The sequence below is a fragment of the Gallus gallus genome, chromosome 24 (genome assembly GCF_016699485.2).
Source record: "Gallus gallus isolate bGalGal1 chromosome 24, bGalGal1.mat.broiler.GRCg7b, whole genome shotgun sequence".
NCBI classification, from domain to species: domain Eukaryota; kingdom Metazoa; phylum Chordata; class Aves; order Galliformes; family Phasianidae; genus Gallus; species Gallus gallus.
In genome coordinates this window covers 801,043-816,925 of record NC_052555.1, presented here as the reverse complement: position 1 = coordinate 816,925, position 15,883 = coordinate 801,043, and the positions used below count along the sequence as shown (strand labels likewise).

The 15,883-nt window shown below is 47.7% G+C and overlaps 1 long non-coding RNA gene across 1 annotated transcript; it reads left to right on the top strand.

The window, feature by feature from the left end:
- The first annotated feature begins 12,813 nt into the window (after nucleotides 1–12,813).
- On the top strand, nucleotides 12,814–15,241 carry LOC101750010. Its single transcript, XR_213631.4, has 3 exons — nucleotides 12,814–12,828; nucleotides 13,611–13,710; nucleotides 14,562–15,241. It is a non-coding gene; the product is annotated as an uncharacterized LOC101750010 (long non-coding RNA).
- The last annotated feature ends 642 nt before the right edge of the window (nucleotides 15,242–15,883 follow it).

The following is a 15,883-nucleotide window of genomic DNA, read 5'->3' as shown; positions in this document are numbered from 1 at the left end:
GGACCGGACTTCTGCCAAGGCAGATAAGTCAAGGGGAAAGCGATGCTCGATTATTTTTTATTTCTTCAGCTTAATGTTGCCCTTGCCTGACGCTTTGGCTCCATTTCCAACCTGTCTCATCGTCACCTCGGGAAGGCAGAGATGGATGGCATCCTGGTGACACCAGGCACCAAAGCAGGCATTGCAAACAGGTGACAAAAGTCCCCGATAACTTATCCAGCTCAAAATGAAGCCAAGGGTGGCTGAGGTCCTATTTAAAATCCACGTGAGGCTTGTTTTTATCAGCCCCCCCTCTAAGCTGGGCACATTATTATTTTATAAAAATAAGTTATTAATAGGGAATCAGGCTCAGATGAAAAATTCAGCAGCGAGCGTGATTTAAGTTTTTATCTTATAACAATGTCCGCAGAATGGATTTCTGCTTGAAAAGGACAAACCGCGAATTAAAGTGATAGTCAGATGATAAAAAACCTCACTTAAAATATATATTTCTCCCCCATGTTATTAATAACATGTGGGATTAATATTTTAAACAGAATGAATTTTAAGAACGTGATTTACAAGGCGGATTGAAAGCTTTTCGCTGGGATTGTAAAATCGTGGCCAGAGCTGCCCTCAGTCACTCCATGTATATTTCATAGCTGTTAAATGCAGCGCTTTCATCCCCTTCCTCATCTTCAGCGTATTGCCTTCTCTTTATTCTCACCCCCAGCAGCACTGCTTTGCTGGGATGGGGGGATCTGCTCTGCACAAAGCCCAAGGAGCCCTTTGCCCAGCAGTAATTCCAGCCCTAACGGTCATGGCACTTCCAAAGGGCACAGGAGGCTTTCAGTGCCTGGTTCTCATGCACCAGAGAAGGATGGAGAAGTCCATAACTCAGCACTGAGCTGCAGCTGGGCACAGGATGCATAATTTATCCTGCAATTCCCCATCAATTGGTTATGAAAAGTGCCCTCTCTGTGATGGGCTGTATTAAGCATGTACGAGGGAAGAGATAAATCTAGTTCCCAAGGAAACTAACTTCCAATTACAGATTGTGGGCAGAACTTTACTTACTCCTCAGTGTCCACACAAACTTGTTATTTGACCAATTTGGGAGTCTGAAAGCAGAATTTTGGTGCAGAACAGAGCAGCATCAATGTGTGTAACATCCATGTATGTCCCACCTTTCACTGTTGGACACGGAAAACATTCAGCTCTTCCCATCTGTAGTGCTGGGATGGGTGAGGATGGCTTCAGTGAGGCTGCAGTGCCCTGAGCTGGGGGAGATGAACTGCCCTGCTGCAGCTTCTGGCTGATGGTTTGCCAGTGCTTTTGTATTGCTTCCTCCCAGTGTGGGGATGTGGAAGCTGTCTGCCTTCCCTCGCTCAGTAAGGCTCTTTGCTCTGCGTTTGCATGGCTCTTTATCAGAGGGCAAAGCAGAAGGAAGGAGTTTGATGGATTTGCCCGTTATTTACAGCAATAAATAAAAAGTAGCAAAAAGGCCAGTATAAATAATAAATAAAATAAAGAGGTCCCTAGCACATGGTCTTTCCCTGTCCCAAATGCTGTTGTTCCCAATGGAGAGCCACATCCAGCATTGCCAGATCTAAGAGTTTTGGGTTTCCCCTTCAGTGTCTCCCATGGGACTGGCTTCCTGGCAGGCTCTGGGCAGCTTTTTCCTTTGGTTTTAGGTACTTTGGAGGAGAAAATAAAGGGGAAAAAAAAATAAAAGAACTCCACAAAAAATGAACCTAATAGCATGGGAGCATTGGTATACACAGGGCTAAGGGGTGAAAGATGATACTCTTTGGAAATAAAGGAAGAGGAGTGGCTCCGGACACATAAATGTCTAAGTGGGGATGCTTAAATAATTCAGGCAGAGGAATGAATAAAAGCAAAATGCCTGGTCAAGGCAGGGGAGGAAGAGGTCACAGTGAATCTGGGCAGAGTGAGAGGCACTGGGCTGAACCCAATGTTCTGTGGGGCGCTGTCTGGATTCTGCCCCTCCAGGTGCTTTCCTCCACCTCATAGAGACTTCCAATAGGTGGATTCAATAACTGCTTCTTTTTTCCCATTGCAAATAATTGGGGATGGTGGAGTGGTGGTGGCTGGAGGGGAGGACAAGTGTTTGAGTGCTCAAACGGCATCACAGTTCTCCTTGCAGTGCTGTAAAAAGGCAAAGCCATGGGCTGTCACTGCCTTAAAAGTAGGACAAATATTACTAAAGACTTTGCAAGGACACGGATGGGACGTCCCGATGCTCTCAGTGTGAGTGAAAGGGGAAAGAAACAGGGAGAGAGGAAGGGCAAATAAACCCCTCACCTCCTCCACCAAATTGCTTTTACTTAACAGTTTAGGTCAGCTTCAAGTAGGTCACAAGGATGTGTGTATCTTCAGAATAAAGTCTTTAATCGGCTGATGGATATGAAAAAATAAATTACAGTGGCAAAATGTAATAAACGTTAAAGGGAAAATGATGAGGGTAATATAACTACATTGATTTAACTAGGATGATATAGAGGAATTGTCTGGTTTATAGGTCTTTAGATGTCTATTAGTGGCTCTGTATTAAGGAATAGGGCTGTTCTCTTGATATACTTAAGAGCTGTCAGTAATTCCTATTTCACAGTCGGCTGCTTCAATTCAGAGCGCGCGATGCAGCCCCAGCGACCCCATTGCCGGCGTGCTGGAGGGTGACGGTGTGCTCAGGGCTCCTGTTGTGCTGCTGGATGGCCAAGCATCACTCAGCAGTAGTGCTTGGGCTGAGAGGAGACACTGCGGTGGCATTTGTTTTAATAACTCCCCAGGCTATGGCACACTGCAGGGGAAGTCAGCTCATGTAGGGGGAAAAGCCTCCAAACCTCCAAACTATAGGCTTTGTGAGTCAGACCACCTATCCCACAGATTCTTAGGGGCTTACCTGAATGTTCAGGCCATTCAATACGTATTTTTGTTCTTTTGGTCAACATGTATGTGCCTAATGTGGACCAATATATGGGGAATTGGTGCTGCTCGTGCTCCTCTCCCTTCTCTCCTGCTAATGAGCACTTCAGCACAACAGCCACGGAGCTGCAAGGGAAGCCCTAATGGAAACATCAGAATAATATGAGAGCTGGAAGCAGCATCCCATCCCTACCACGCTGCTCAGACAGCTCACACCGAGCCTCTGGATACCCCTCGGCTGCAAAAGATGTTTGTCATCTCAGAGCTACATTTGTAATTGAGAACAGCACATTCTGGTTGATTTTGGAGAAGTGAGGCAATGTCTGGCCCAGTAGCTCAGGGCAATGGAGATGTTCAGTGTTTTTCACTTTGCTCCCCAAAGCCAGAAGCATCCTGGTCTCCTCCAAGGAGGGAGTTTTGCACTGAAACCAGCACAGTAAGCTGCTTGAAACAAAATCACCAGCTATCATGGCTTACCAAGCAGAAGGACAGACAGGCACAGCCCTATTTGCAGCCCACTCACTGTAGGGAAATAATAACTCTCCTTAATTAGACCTGCAGGGCTCACGTCCCCTTCTGCAGAAGGCTACAATGCAGCTGATGGTGGGAGCTTTGCTTGGCTTTTTGTTCCAAAGTGCCATTGGCCACCTTCCACTCTGATGGATAACCCACTAAAATGACCCCCAAAAATGTTTTGGTTTTTTTCCTATAAAGTTTTCCAAGGAGAAAAGAGCCATTTCCAGCTTGTAAGGGTCAAAAGGATGGGAGCACCCCGTAGTTTGCAGTGGATAAGAGCAGGGGAATGTTAGGACAGCATCCACCTCCATCCCATCTGGGAGGAGGCAACCAGCTCCAAGTGTAGATACACTGCAAAACACATTGCTCCTCGTCACTCCTGCCGGGGGCTGCAGCTCCGGATGCTGCGTGGTTCCTTCCAGCCTGGCTCCACTCTGGGCTGCATTTCCGCAGTGCATCTCATGCTGCTGGCTGCAAAAAGGCTCAGTCCTCTGACCAGCACAGAGCGTTACAACAAAACCCAAAGGAAACATGGAATACATAAGAGGCAGGATGGGTCTGATCCCCAAACTGCCTTTTTTTTTTTTTTGCTTCTTAGCAAGAGAGGAACATTTTGAAGAGCATCAGAAACACGACGGGAGGTTGTTTTGCTGGATATTTCATAACATTTTCACCCGAAGCACTTTGGCTGCTTTTTTTTTATATATATATTATTTTTATTTTTTATAGCTTAAAAGAGGTTTTTATTGAAAATCTGTTTTTCGGGAACAAGAAAATCAATGAAAATATACCAGTTCAGGCTTTTGTTAAAGAACTATGAAAAGGTCCCCGTGTGCCAACAAGGAAAAGCCTAAATGTCTCATTTGGATCAGACACTGAACTTCTCAATGTCCCATTCCGTGCCATGAATCCACCCCGAAGGCAGAATTGTACCCAACGGTCTGTAAAGATCCTGGTGCCACCATGAGCAACTCATGAACCAGAAAGAGAGGGCTGAAACCATCGGAGGAATGGTTTGCAATGATTTATTTGGCTAATTCCGGCCATGACGGAGTTCCTGGTGCTCTGATAATCTCTTTAGCATCGTCGGATTGTGCGTGGTGTGCGGCAGCTTTACCCATAGCTGCTCCCTCCTGCCTGCTATTAGCATTAAACAAACACAAAATAGCGATGTAATGCAATTGATCTGACACTTTTCTGAGCTTTCTCTGCCCCCAAAGCATTGAGGTTTCCCTTTGGGAGGGCTCTGTATTTCCACCCTTCTCCCCATGCCTGCCTTCCACTGAGCGCTCACTGCTCCGAGCACGCATCGCTCCTTCTTTATTTTTGTATTTTTGCTGGACATGTTCCAGCAGATCTGGGCTATGTTTGATATCACTCCCAGCAAAGCATGCAACGTGCACAGATTTCAGTGAAGTGTGGAAGCAAAGCAAGAGATGTTTTTATCTCACAGCCTCTTCCCCGCGTAGCCCTCAGCTCTCCATCCCAGATGCATCCCCAGAGCCTCCATCTGTCCCACAGGGCTCCTGTAAGGGTCAGGGATGGAGGGGGCGGTGGGCCCAGCAGGGCCGGGCACTGTGGGATGGGGACAGTGAGCAGGGGCTGCCCCAGCATCACTGGGGTGAGGTGTGAGGTCATGATGGAAGAGATGCAAAGTGACTTTGCGGTGAGGAATGGCTTTTTGGTGTGCACCCATAATTCAAATCCCGGGTTTGTTTTGTTGCAATGAATTCTCACGGCTGAAGGTTTCTGCTCCCCAAGGGCTGTGAATCCCAGAGAGGGCTTCGAGCTGCCCCAGATTGTGCATCCTGTGCCTGGCAGGGCTGGGAGCAGGGGCAGGTCCCATTGCCACACCTGAGCAATATAATATAATGCACAGTATGGATATTGTACGTACAATAGCAGCTAGAGAGAGGAGGATTTCTGGAGCATTGGAGCAGCCACATGGATGGGAACATCCATAAGGACATTCCCAGAACTGCTGCAGGAGGGCAAGGAAAAAAACAAGTCAGAGAAATAGGAAACCCCCCCAAAACTCTTTGTCACAAAAGGCTGAGGTGGAACACGACATCTTGAGAACGAATACATATAAATATAACGTGGAGAGAATTGTCTGTGCATAGTGGGAAATGAGTGCATGCAGAAAGAAAATTGTCAACGTCAAGCTGTTCTGCTGAAATATTTCTCACAGTTATTGTTGCCATTCTGAATCTAAAAAAAATACAAATAAAAAAGGCCAAAACGATGCTTCATGTTCAAAACCCTCCAGTGTGGGCTTTGGGGTCAGGCACGCAGCCCTTAACTGGAAATGGGACATCCTTGGCTCTGCTGTCCCAAGACATAAGCCATCCCGTGGCTCTTTCCCCATTGCCCCAATTTCAGGACCACCAGCAGATGAGGAATCTGCTAATCACGGCACTAACAGCCCGAGCAGTGGGATAAGGGCACATCAGGCAGCAGCCACCACTCCTCCTGTCACCTCTCGTCAGCCTTTGCTCCCCAAATGCCATTTAATTAAAGGTTGCTAAAGACCTTCCCTGCTTAAAACAATCCCAGCCTGGGTTTTCATTGTCGGCAGCAGGAGCAGGCGGATTTGTGCAGGAGGATGAGCCAGGGGCTGGAAATGCTGCTCCGGCTCGTGTGGATATTAAAAACAAGGAGACCCTCCAGCTCTGTGTCCTCTCTGCCCTTAGATAAATAAAACACCAGGCTGAGCCCTGCAGACAGCAGCACCGCCGGGGCCTTTCTCAGCCCTTCCCTGCTCGGCCGCTTCCCACATGCTGACTAATCCATTCGTTATTAGTTAATAATGAGCCATGCTAATTAACAGCAGGGATGGTGGCTTCCCCTGCGCTGTGCCGTGCCACACGTGCCCCTGGCATGTCAGATAAGTGAGGAGGTGGCTGACACGGCTGCATGGTCACCACGTGGGACAGGGTCCTGTTTTTGGGGACATCTCCAGGTTTCTACAGACAAGAAGCTTTTGGATGGGGATGGAATTGTGCAGGAGGGCTTCACACCAATCCCACCAGCAGGTCGTGGGATGAAGGAGGAGATGGGATGTCTCCCATGGGTGAGACATAATGTTTTTGAGACACTGAAGGGTCCCCATCAGAGAGACCCATCTCAGCCCTGTGGGGGATCCTGAGAGGCTCCTCACACAGCCACAGCCCCAAATGAATGCCAGACGTCAGGGCTCCAAAGGCATCAGTGCCCAAAGGCACATGTCTGCCTGCTCCCAGGAGGCACTATGGGACAGGACACAACTGAAGGGGGAAAATCCCACCCATGAGCTGCAGGGCAGGAGCAGCGTGGAAGTGGAGCAATCTCAGCAGAGCTGCGGCTGCAGAGGAGCATCTCGGGCTGCTGAGCTGCTGGAGAAACAGATGGTGCTGGGTTAAATGTGAACTGCACATCTAAAAAATAAAAATGGTGTTTGTGCCCTTCCCTGCACCTTTATGACATGTACAGTTACAGAATGGGGTTTTATTTTGTTCGGAGGAAAGCATTGGAAAGCATTTCTCTCTCTCTCTCTCTTTTGTTGTTTTGGACTTCATTTCATTGTCCACCTGGCACAAGCTGCTCTAGAGGGGGGCTTCAGCTGTGGGAATGGGGAGAGCTTAGGGAACAACCAAAGCTGCAATGCAATTAATTGCACAGAAATCCTAGCAGGGAGCGTGCCAGCATCCCCATATCCGTTGGCCATATTTTAGACGGGCAAAGTCCTCCAAGAGAGCACGAAAGCAATGGGATGATCTAAAAATGCCATTCTCCAGCCTTGCAAACTCCAATCGTGACTGGGGAAGGGGAAATCTCAGCCAGAAGGGCCCTTCCCTACTCCAACCAGGGATTAGGGCACACTCTCATTTTGCTGCTGTCACTAAGGTGAGACATCAGCGTAATTACCTCACCTAACAAAGAAGCCCATCCCTTTTTCCCATTTATCCTCCCAGAGTGCAATTAGCTGGAAGCTGTTTGCAAAGGGCTGTGTTTTCATACAGGCTGGGTTCAGAAGGACCAATGGGGGGGTGAAGGCCCCAGCAGGTTTGTAGTGGGGACTGTCCTGCCAAGCCCTACGCACAGAGCAGCCCCTCAATACAGGTGGGACAGGCGAACAGAACTGTGTGCAGCAGGGCACTCAGACAGCTGCTGTGAATGGAAGGATTGCTATTCAGATGAAGACAAAAGAGAAAATGTGTTTTTTTTTTTTTTGGAAAATAAATCTTGCATTGCTTTCTTTTCTCTCTTTTTTACTTTCTTCCTTTTTCTGCAACCCAGCAAGAAAAAACATATAATTCATGTTGAGATGTGGAACAGCTGAAGGATGTACAGCTGAAGCTGTGGCTGGAGCAGCAGGAGGGGACCCGGCGGGTGGAGGGTGCAGGACTGGGGAGGGCAGCAAGCAGAGACACAGCAACATGAACCCCCCGAGGGGCTGTACTGCCTGCTGGGTGGAGAAGCCAAGTGTTCAGCTGTGGTGTAGTGGCAGTACTAAGTCACAGCTTGAAGCAGTGATAGAGCACCTGGTAAAAGGGCAGGACCAGCCCAGGGGAACTCAGGTGCATGCAATGTGCTGAGTGATGGAAGGGTTGCAGCCAGGATCCACCCCTTCCCAGCCCTTATTTAAGGGTTGGCAGTGGAGGCAAGGAGGTCTTGCTGGAGATCCTTGCATAGCTGAGATCTTGCAACAGTAAGTAGCTTCTTTTCTTCATTTCTGTACCTACAGCTGTTGTATTTGAGCACATCCTCCCTTCCTGCAGCCTGGGATTTTGCTATTCCACTGTATTTCCTGCACTTTCCATCACATTACAGTGTTACTGCTGTGCTTGTCAATTAATTAAACTTCTGGTTGGCCCTTTGAAGAAAAGGGGAAACAAAGCCCAAAAAACCTCCAGTTTTTTAGGTGTCTTTTGGAAAAAAAAAAAAATGGCAGCAAAGTATTTTGGCACTTCTGCAACAAAGGCTTTCACTTCAGAGGTATTGGGATGAAACAACTCAGTGATATTTTTTCAGAGGTTTTCCGCTCTTTAAATCTTTTTTTAACCTGAAATTATTCATCTAATTAACATAATCCTGAATTCACACCACTCTGGTTCTCCTCAGACATTGTTTCCAGAAGATGTAAAGACTGATCAAAAAAACCTCTGTGGTGTGTTGACTTCAAGCCATGATTTTTGCCCATATTAGTACCTCATTCCTTACTTCTACAGTTCTGATCTCTAAATACACCCATTAGCTGGTGCTATGCAATGCAGCTCTGTAAGGAGAGCCAGGGCAGCCTCTGCTGGAGCTCCCAGTGTGCCCAGGAGAGGCCCTGGGAAGGATGGGGCTGAGGAGGAATGTACACCCTGTGATGCTCTGAGATGCACAGGGCTTGGTTAGTTGAGATGAATCTGAAAGGAGTTTTGCCAGCATTATATAACACACTGCCAATGTGTGTTTGCTTCTATCTGTTCTTGATTTAAATATACACAAATGTGGTCTATCTCGGTTTGGGTGCATCCTCACTGCATGTGTGTTCCTGTAACTCATGCATCCCTCAGGTCTCCTTCTGCCCCCTGTGTGTCTATAGCACAGATGTGTGCATCCCTTTGCATTTGGATGTGCCTGTGGGAAGGTGAGGCCAGGTTAGATAAATGTGTGATTCTCTGTAGATCTCCATCTCCAGTCCTATCAATATAGTGAGGTGCAAGGAAAGCTGTGTTTCTGCATGCACACCGCCAAATACAGGGGCTTAATAACAGCAGTAAAATGCTGCAGGCAGGGAAGGTCTGGGGGACTTTCTCCTACTTCTCGGCCAGTTAAAACAATTTCACTGTCAGAATAATTCCCTGAGTTTCATCAGAAATGTCCTCCAGAGGCCCTCTGGGTTAGCAGTGCAATGCAAGCTGTGTGCTCCTGGCACTATGGTGGGACGCTTGGTATGGCATGGAGAGATGCTCATTTCTGCTGCCCTTGGTGTCACCTGCAAGGTGCAGGGCTCTGGGCAGAGGGAATGCAATAACACAGAGCTCACGAGGCCCAGGATGCTTCATTAGCTGGGTTCTCACTTACACTCATGAGCTTCTCACAGAGAAGAGCTGTGGGAACTGTGCTCAAGTGCACCTGAGACGCAGCTCCTACGGAGCAAAAAATGTCCTTGACTACAGGGAGTGAAGTGAGTTGGGATCATCTGGGCTTGAGTTAAATCTCCTTGACTCCAAGGTGGGTGAAGGCTGTCCTTCACTTGAGAGGGGAAATATTTAAGCTTCTTTCTGAGGCTTGATTTGCAAACTGAGGCATAGGAGCTGTGTGGGCACAAAGAAACCAAGACCTCTCATCACCTGTATCTGAGCAAAGGGGCTTCCTCAGCTTTGCTCCCAGCAGAGGTCTCATCTATGGAGCAGATGTGTGGGTGATAGCTGGGTTCAAGGGACTCTTCTGGACTTGGCTCTCAGACAAACATAACTGCAAAGAAATGCCCAGGAGACAGTGAGCTTCAGTGCAGTGATCCCCCTGAATGCTGAGCTTAATTGCTCTAAAAGATGATGTGGTGGTGTGAGTGTAGAGGAAGAGATCTGGTGCCCTGGTGGCTGTGTCTCTTGCTGCTTGGGGATGCAAACGTCTCTAGGAGCTGATGGTGGAAAAAAGCTGGACCACAAGAAGCAGAGATTGTGGGGGATGTGTCTCCATGAAGAGGAGGAGGAAAGAAGGATTTGGCTATGGTACACAAAAAGATGCTCATCATCTTCTGAGTGGGTAGTGAGGCTGTAACAAATGCAATGTGATAATATCTGGGCTGGCATGTGTTCAGATGAAGTGATGAGAAGTGTTGATACTTGGGAACAAAGATTTTGGAGATAGGGGTCACTGAGACATCCAGAATCTTCAGAAACTCTCTGGGAGTCATCCCTGATGCTACTAAAGACCTCAGTGACATGACTTGGGGTTGGGGACACCCACAGAGCCCACCATCAGGGTCCCCATGCTGTCACTTTGTGCTGGCAGAGCAATGGGGTGTGATGCATTTGCTGATTCATTGCTTCTCCAGGCAATGCTAAATGACCTTCTCAGGAGCTTCCCTTAGCGCTTAATCAGTGAGGAGCCTGTATGTGGCATCTTAAGGACTTCTCAGGTGAGACACATCCTTCCCTGAATAACAAAACAAGCTCACGTATGAGTGGAGGAAGAATGAGATTTTCACCATCTGATTGCAGGGGCAATTCTTGTTTTGGTGCACAGCCTATTTGCTGTCTCTTCATCATACTCATTTCTTTGAAGCCTGAGCAGCCTCCAGATCATGCAGTGATCCTTGCAAGGTGACACGGGGCTGTCCTCACTGCAGAGACCACAGAGGGAGAAGCTAAGTGGCTTGGCAGGGCTTGCAATGGAAAGCTGCAGTGGAGCATAGCCTCAAACTCTGCTTTCCCAACATACATCACACCAATTACTGGTTAAACCATCACAGGTGGGGTAATGTCCATATTCTTTCTTTACACTCTCTTTGCTGGAAAAATTTGGCCACTGGCAGAAATTCAGATTTGTCCCCTTTGAATTGCATCTTCTGCTATTGCTGTGTTACAGCAGAGCAGTGATGTCGGTACACCCGTGCTGGATGCTGCCCACATTCAGCAGCTCAGTTATTGTTATTGCTGTTGTTACAGAATAAATCATGCCTTAAGCTCCTCTCTTCCATGGCAGATTGTCCATGAAAGACTTGCAATCTCTGCATGGAGACGCACAGGTTGACAGACTAAATCAGATCAGTAATCAAATCCAGATCCCATCTCCTACTACCTGGTGTGAATTATTGGTACCAGAAGGTGTGGAAGGAGAATCTGCAGGCTGCAGATCAGGAGGAAAGAAAGAGGGAAGGTTTCTGCTTAGATCTGAGCTAGAAAGATGGGGAGCTCTCCCATTTGCATTATTTATCTAATGGTATTTACTCTTCTGTTTCTGGATATTTGATGGCATAGCAGATGTGTTTGCTGTCTGCACATGTGAAGGAACCAGAGCTCAGTACAGGCATTCCCAGCTGCTGACACCAAAGTGGGAAGCGGGGAGCACAAGGGCTGAATGGAGCAGGAAGGTTCCTCTTCAACCTGAACAGAAGTTGTTTGGAGTCCTAATTCATACATAAATGTCTTCTACTAAAACTCATCTGCCTCAGCAATCCATATTTGGCATTCGTGGCACCAAGAGGTGGAAATTTGCCCTCAGAACAGCTGGAGGAGGCACTGTGACTTGGATCTCCCTGTTTCTTCACTGATTTTTGTTCTCCTTGTGATGTAGGTCCTTTTGCCCTTATCTTCTGATACAAGCTGAGTTTTCCTTGCCCTCAGACCCAGCACAGTCTCATTGCCATGGATGAGGGATCGGGAGCACAGCAGCACTGGTCCCTGTGCAGCTCTGCACTGGGGTCAATACTGAGCTTGTCTCTCATAATAGAACTCCTCACAGAAACAAAGCCATGGGCTCAAAACTGCACTTGCTGCTTCTCCTAGGAGTTTTGGCTCTACATCATCCCCATTTAGAGCAATTACTTGATTTTTATGGAGGATGAGGATAGGAATTTTGAAAAAAAAAAACAACTTCATTTTGATGCAACTAAATCATTTGCCAGGGGAGATTCAAACCTTTATTTCATACTGTGGGGTTTTCTGGCATGAAGTGCCACATGCCCCTGGTGCTGTGCTTGGCAGAGAGGGCGGCGCTGCCTGGGTGTGCAGCCCCCACCTTCCTGCAGCTCCAAGGGCAGCCAGCACTGGAGAAAGCAAATGGGAGGATGGGTTTCTTTTTATATCATTCTAATAAAGTGACAAGGATGGAGCTGGATACCTCCTGACATGCAGCAAAATCCAAACAAGCCTGAAGCTGTCCCTGCCTCAGTTTTGCATTTGTTTCTATACGTGACTGAGTGCCAAAGTGAAAGATGAGCAAAGCCCTTCCACCAGAACAAATAAAACTTTGGCTCAGAAATGGTGGCAAGTGATCAAGCACCCAGTTTCTTTGTGCTGGAGAACCACAAGTACTTGTGGTTGGGCTTAATCTCTCCTCAGGAGAGATTTCCACTCTCCAGACCCATGCAGGCACTCACCCTACCACTGGAGGTTTGTGTCCAAGTGGGATTGAAGTCCCCTGCCCCTATTGTAGAATGCTGACAGCTGCCTGGGGTTTATTCTCTCTTATGAAAAGCCATGTATACATACACTTACCTCCTTTTTTTTTTTTCAGCTGTAGCACCAAGTTTATCCTCTCTCCCGTTTGCACTTTCTCATTCTTTCTATGTTGCAGATGCTGCTTGGTGAGGGGCATTAGTGTTTTGAAACACTGCAGTGGTGCTGCAGCTGCATTAGCAGGAGAAAAGCTCACATTTGCCGGAAGAAGGAGGCATCTGGATTTAGCAAGGTCAGAGTGCAGCCACCCTGAAGCTGAACGCCAGCACATCACTGTGTGTGCTTTCAGGTGACAAGCGTTTCTCGCTAGAGAAGAGATTATATCCGAGCAGTGGGATGCAGCCATTAAGAATAAAAACTCTCTGCTGCCCCATGCAGCACTCATCCAACTGTAAAAGAAATCCCTCTCCTTTCTATGCTGGTGCTAATTAAAACCACCAGGCTCGTGTCTCATACCTGCCCCAGGGAAGGTTCAGGCTGTGCCCTGTGAGGGATTTGAGGTTGCGCTTTGTGCATTCAATGCTTCACATGTCATTGGCTTTTTGTGGACAAAAACCCCATCAGCTGCATCTTTTCCCAAACCTCTTCCCTTTGCAGCACTCCCACCTACAGAGGGTGAGGAAGGGTGGATGTGTATGTCAGGTGGTGGCCACTTCCACCCCCAAGCCCTGGTTTGCCATTGTGCGAGCATTCCCATTTCCAATAGCTCATGCAAAGCCTTTTGTGGAATAAGGTAAACGCGTGAGAGTGCCTCATCTCTGTGGGGAGAGCTGCTTGGTAGGAGTTTTCAGTTTGCTTTTGGCAGTGTGGTGTCAGAAAAAACCTTCTCAGTCTCCAAGGAGGAAAAAGTGAAACATTTTTCTGGCTATCAGAGCCATAATTCAAGCAAGAAATGTGGAAGCAGAGGTGGATGCCCACTAGCCCCAGGTTGAGGGATGCTCTATGGATGCTTTTGCTCTCCCTTCCCTTGTGGCATCCCCAGAAGAGCTTCTAAGCTCCTGCTTCCCCAAACAGGGCTCCTGGATGCACTCTGCTTCAAGGTGAAAAGCAATTGCTACCAGATTTGGCAGCTTTGGCTCCTGCTACTCATGTCAAAGGCAAGGGCAGACACCAGGTACTTCCCAGCTGGGTTTTGAAGAGCACTGTCATGTAGGTGGTATGGATATGGGTGATATAGATAGGAATGGGATAGGAGTAGGAGTAAGTGTAGATGTGGGTGTAGATACACTGCATGGATACTAATAGGAATGATTGGGATATAGATGATAGACATGTCAATGATAAGCATATAGATGATAAGGATATAGATAAAATTCATGTGGATATGAATATACTATATATAGTATTGATGTGAATGTGGTAACATAGATATCAATACAGACAGATATATACACAGATATAAATACAGATGGAGTAGATATAGATGTGGATATCCAGATGATATCAGATGTAGATGCAAACACGATGCTACAAGAAAAACGGGTTGTCTGGGGGCTCTGGCACAGTTTTGACCACTCAGCTGTGCTCAGAGGAGAGGGAGAGCATCACCCACACACCAAGAGGTAAAAGCAAGGGGAGAAAAGTTGAACCAGTTGACTTGAAACTCCTGCAGGAGCCCCCGCTGGGAGAAAAAGCATTTGTTACATTAATCGGCACTGGAGATAGCGCCAAACAAATGAAAGTTATTAAAGGGAGGGAGATGGATGGAACTCAAGTCATCCGTTTGTTTTGCCAGCGCCAAATTCGTTTCTAGAAAAAGCCCTTATCAATTTCCAGGGAATAGTTTGCCCTGTCAGTGTCGACTGGGTGTTAATGTTCTTTACGGCTCCGTTAGAGCCGGTGCAGTGACACCAATCTAAATAAGGGAGGAAGGAAGGCTTAATCAGCCTGTCACTGACCAGTTATTAACATTTGAGAACAAGGGCATTAAAGGAGAAAATTCTGAGAGGTCAATTTGTACTTCAGGAGAAGAACCAAAGAGATAAGGAGGGAAAACTTGCAGGAGAACCTCAGCGCCAGGCAGGCTGCAGCCACGGGAGAGGGGAGGACACCTCTGCAGGGCACCCACAGCTCTATCCATCCCCAAGGATGGGCACTGAGCAGGGAAGTGCTGATCCCTGGGAAGGACCTGAATGGTGAAGGGCAGAAAAGGCATTTCCCCCAGTGAGGGGCCCTGGCTCTCCCCTGTCCTTGGCAGCACTGTCCCCTCCCTACTCACACCCCTGGGGTGGCTGCATCTCCATGGGGCCGTGCATGATTACTTCACAGCCCCGTGGGATGAAAGCTGTGTGCTTAGATATGGTTTATCCCTTCCAACCCCTGATGATAATCCGGGATTAGTCCTTCCAGCGTATGATTACGTTTTGCCCACTCGCTTTGAAATGACACCATTCTGGCCCTTTTCTTGCTGCTTGTCCCACCAACCCTTAGGAAAACTGCTTGCCAGGCTCTGATTAAATCCTGCGTGCAGCAAAGTCCCACCAGGATCCCAAATAGCTTCACATGTCCATTCTCTCCCCTTTTCCTATGCAGAGCTCCAGTCTCCAAATACCAATCCCTCTGACATCCCCATAGGGACAGGGTATGCCTTGCTATGCACGAGCACAAATATTCATCTCCCATAATAAATATGCAGCTTTGCCAGCAGCAGTGACTCCTGACCATCATTCCCCCAGGCAGATGGATCTGTTGGGAAGAAACCATCTTGTAATGTCAGCCAGGCTTCGTTTGGGAGCATGGCATCAGCTGGGAAGCCAATGCTGTTGCTCCCCATTAGGTTTATTCGCTATCTGTGTTGCTGGGCCATTAAAGGAGCTGTGTGATAGCTGTCTGGCTGTTCGCAGGAGCAGTGGAGCAGCGGGAGAGACAGCAGCCGTCCCTCAAATGATTTCTCTGAGGAGAACGAAAAGAGAGAGAAATAAAGAATTTCTGTGGCAGAGGAGTCAGGACAGCCAACTTTCCTAGCGGATTTTTATTGCTGTTATTATTTATTTTTTGAGAGAGGGGATTTGTTTTGTTTTCAAGCTCATTTCACGTGTTATTCATGCCTCCAGAGTAAGGAACCTGGCTCTGACACCTCCAGACACTGCTAAAGCTGGGGATGCTCTTTGGGCCGGCCGTGCTGCTGATGGTTTGTTGGCTCCTGCCTGAATGAATGCAATAACCTTGTGTTCAGGGTTGGGCAAGGATGGATGGATTCTTTTGCTGCAAAGGTGGGTGCAGTCCTCTGATTCCTATGACCCAGGGCTTGATCCAGCCCTGATAGCCCCAGTCAGGATTTGAGTGAG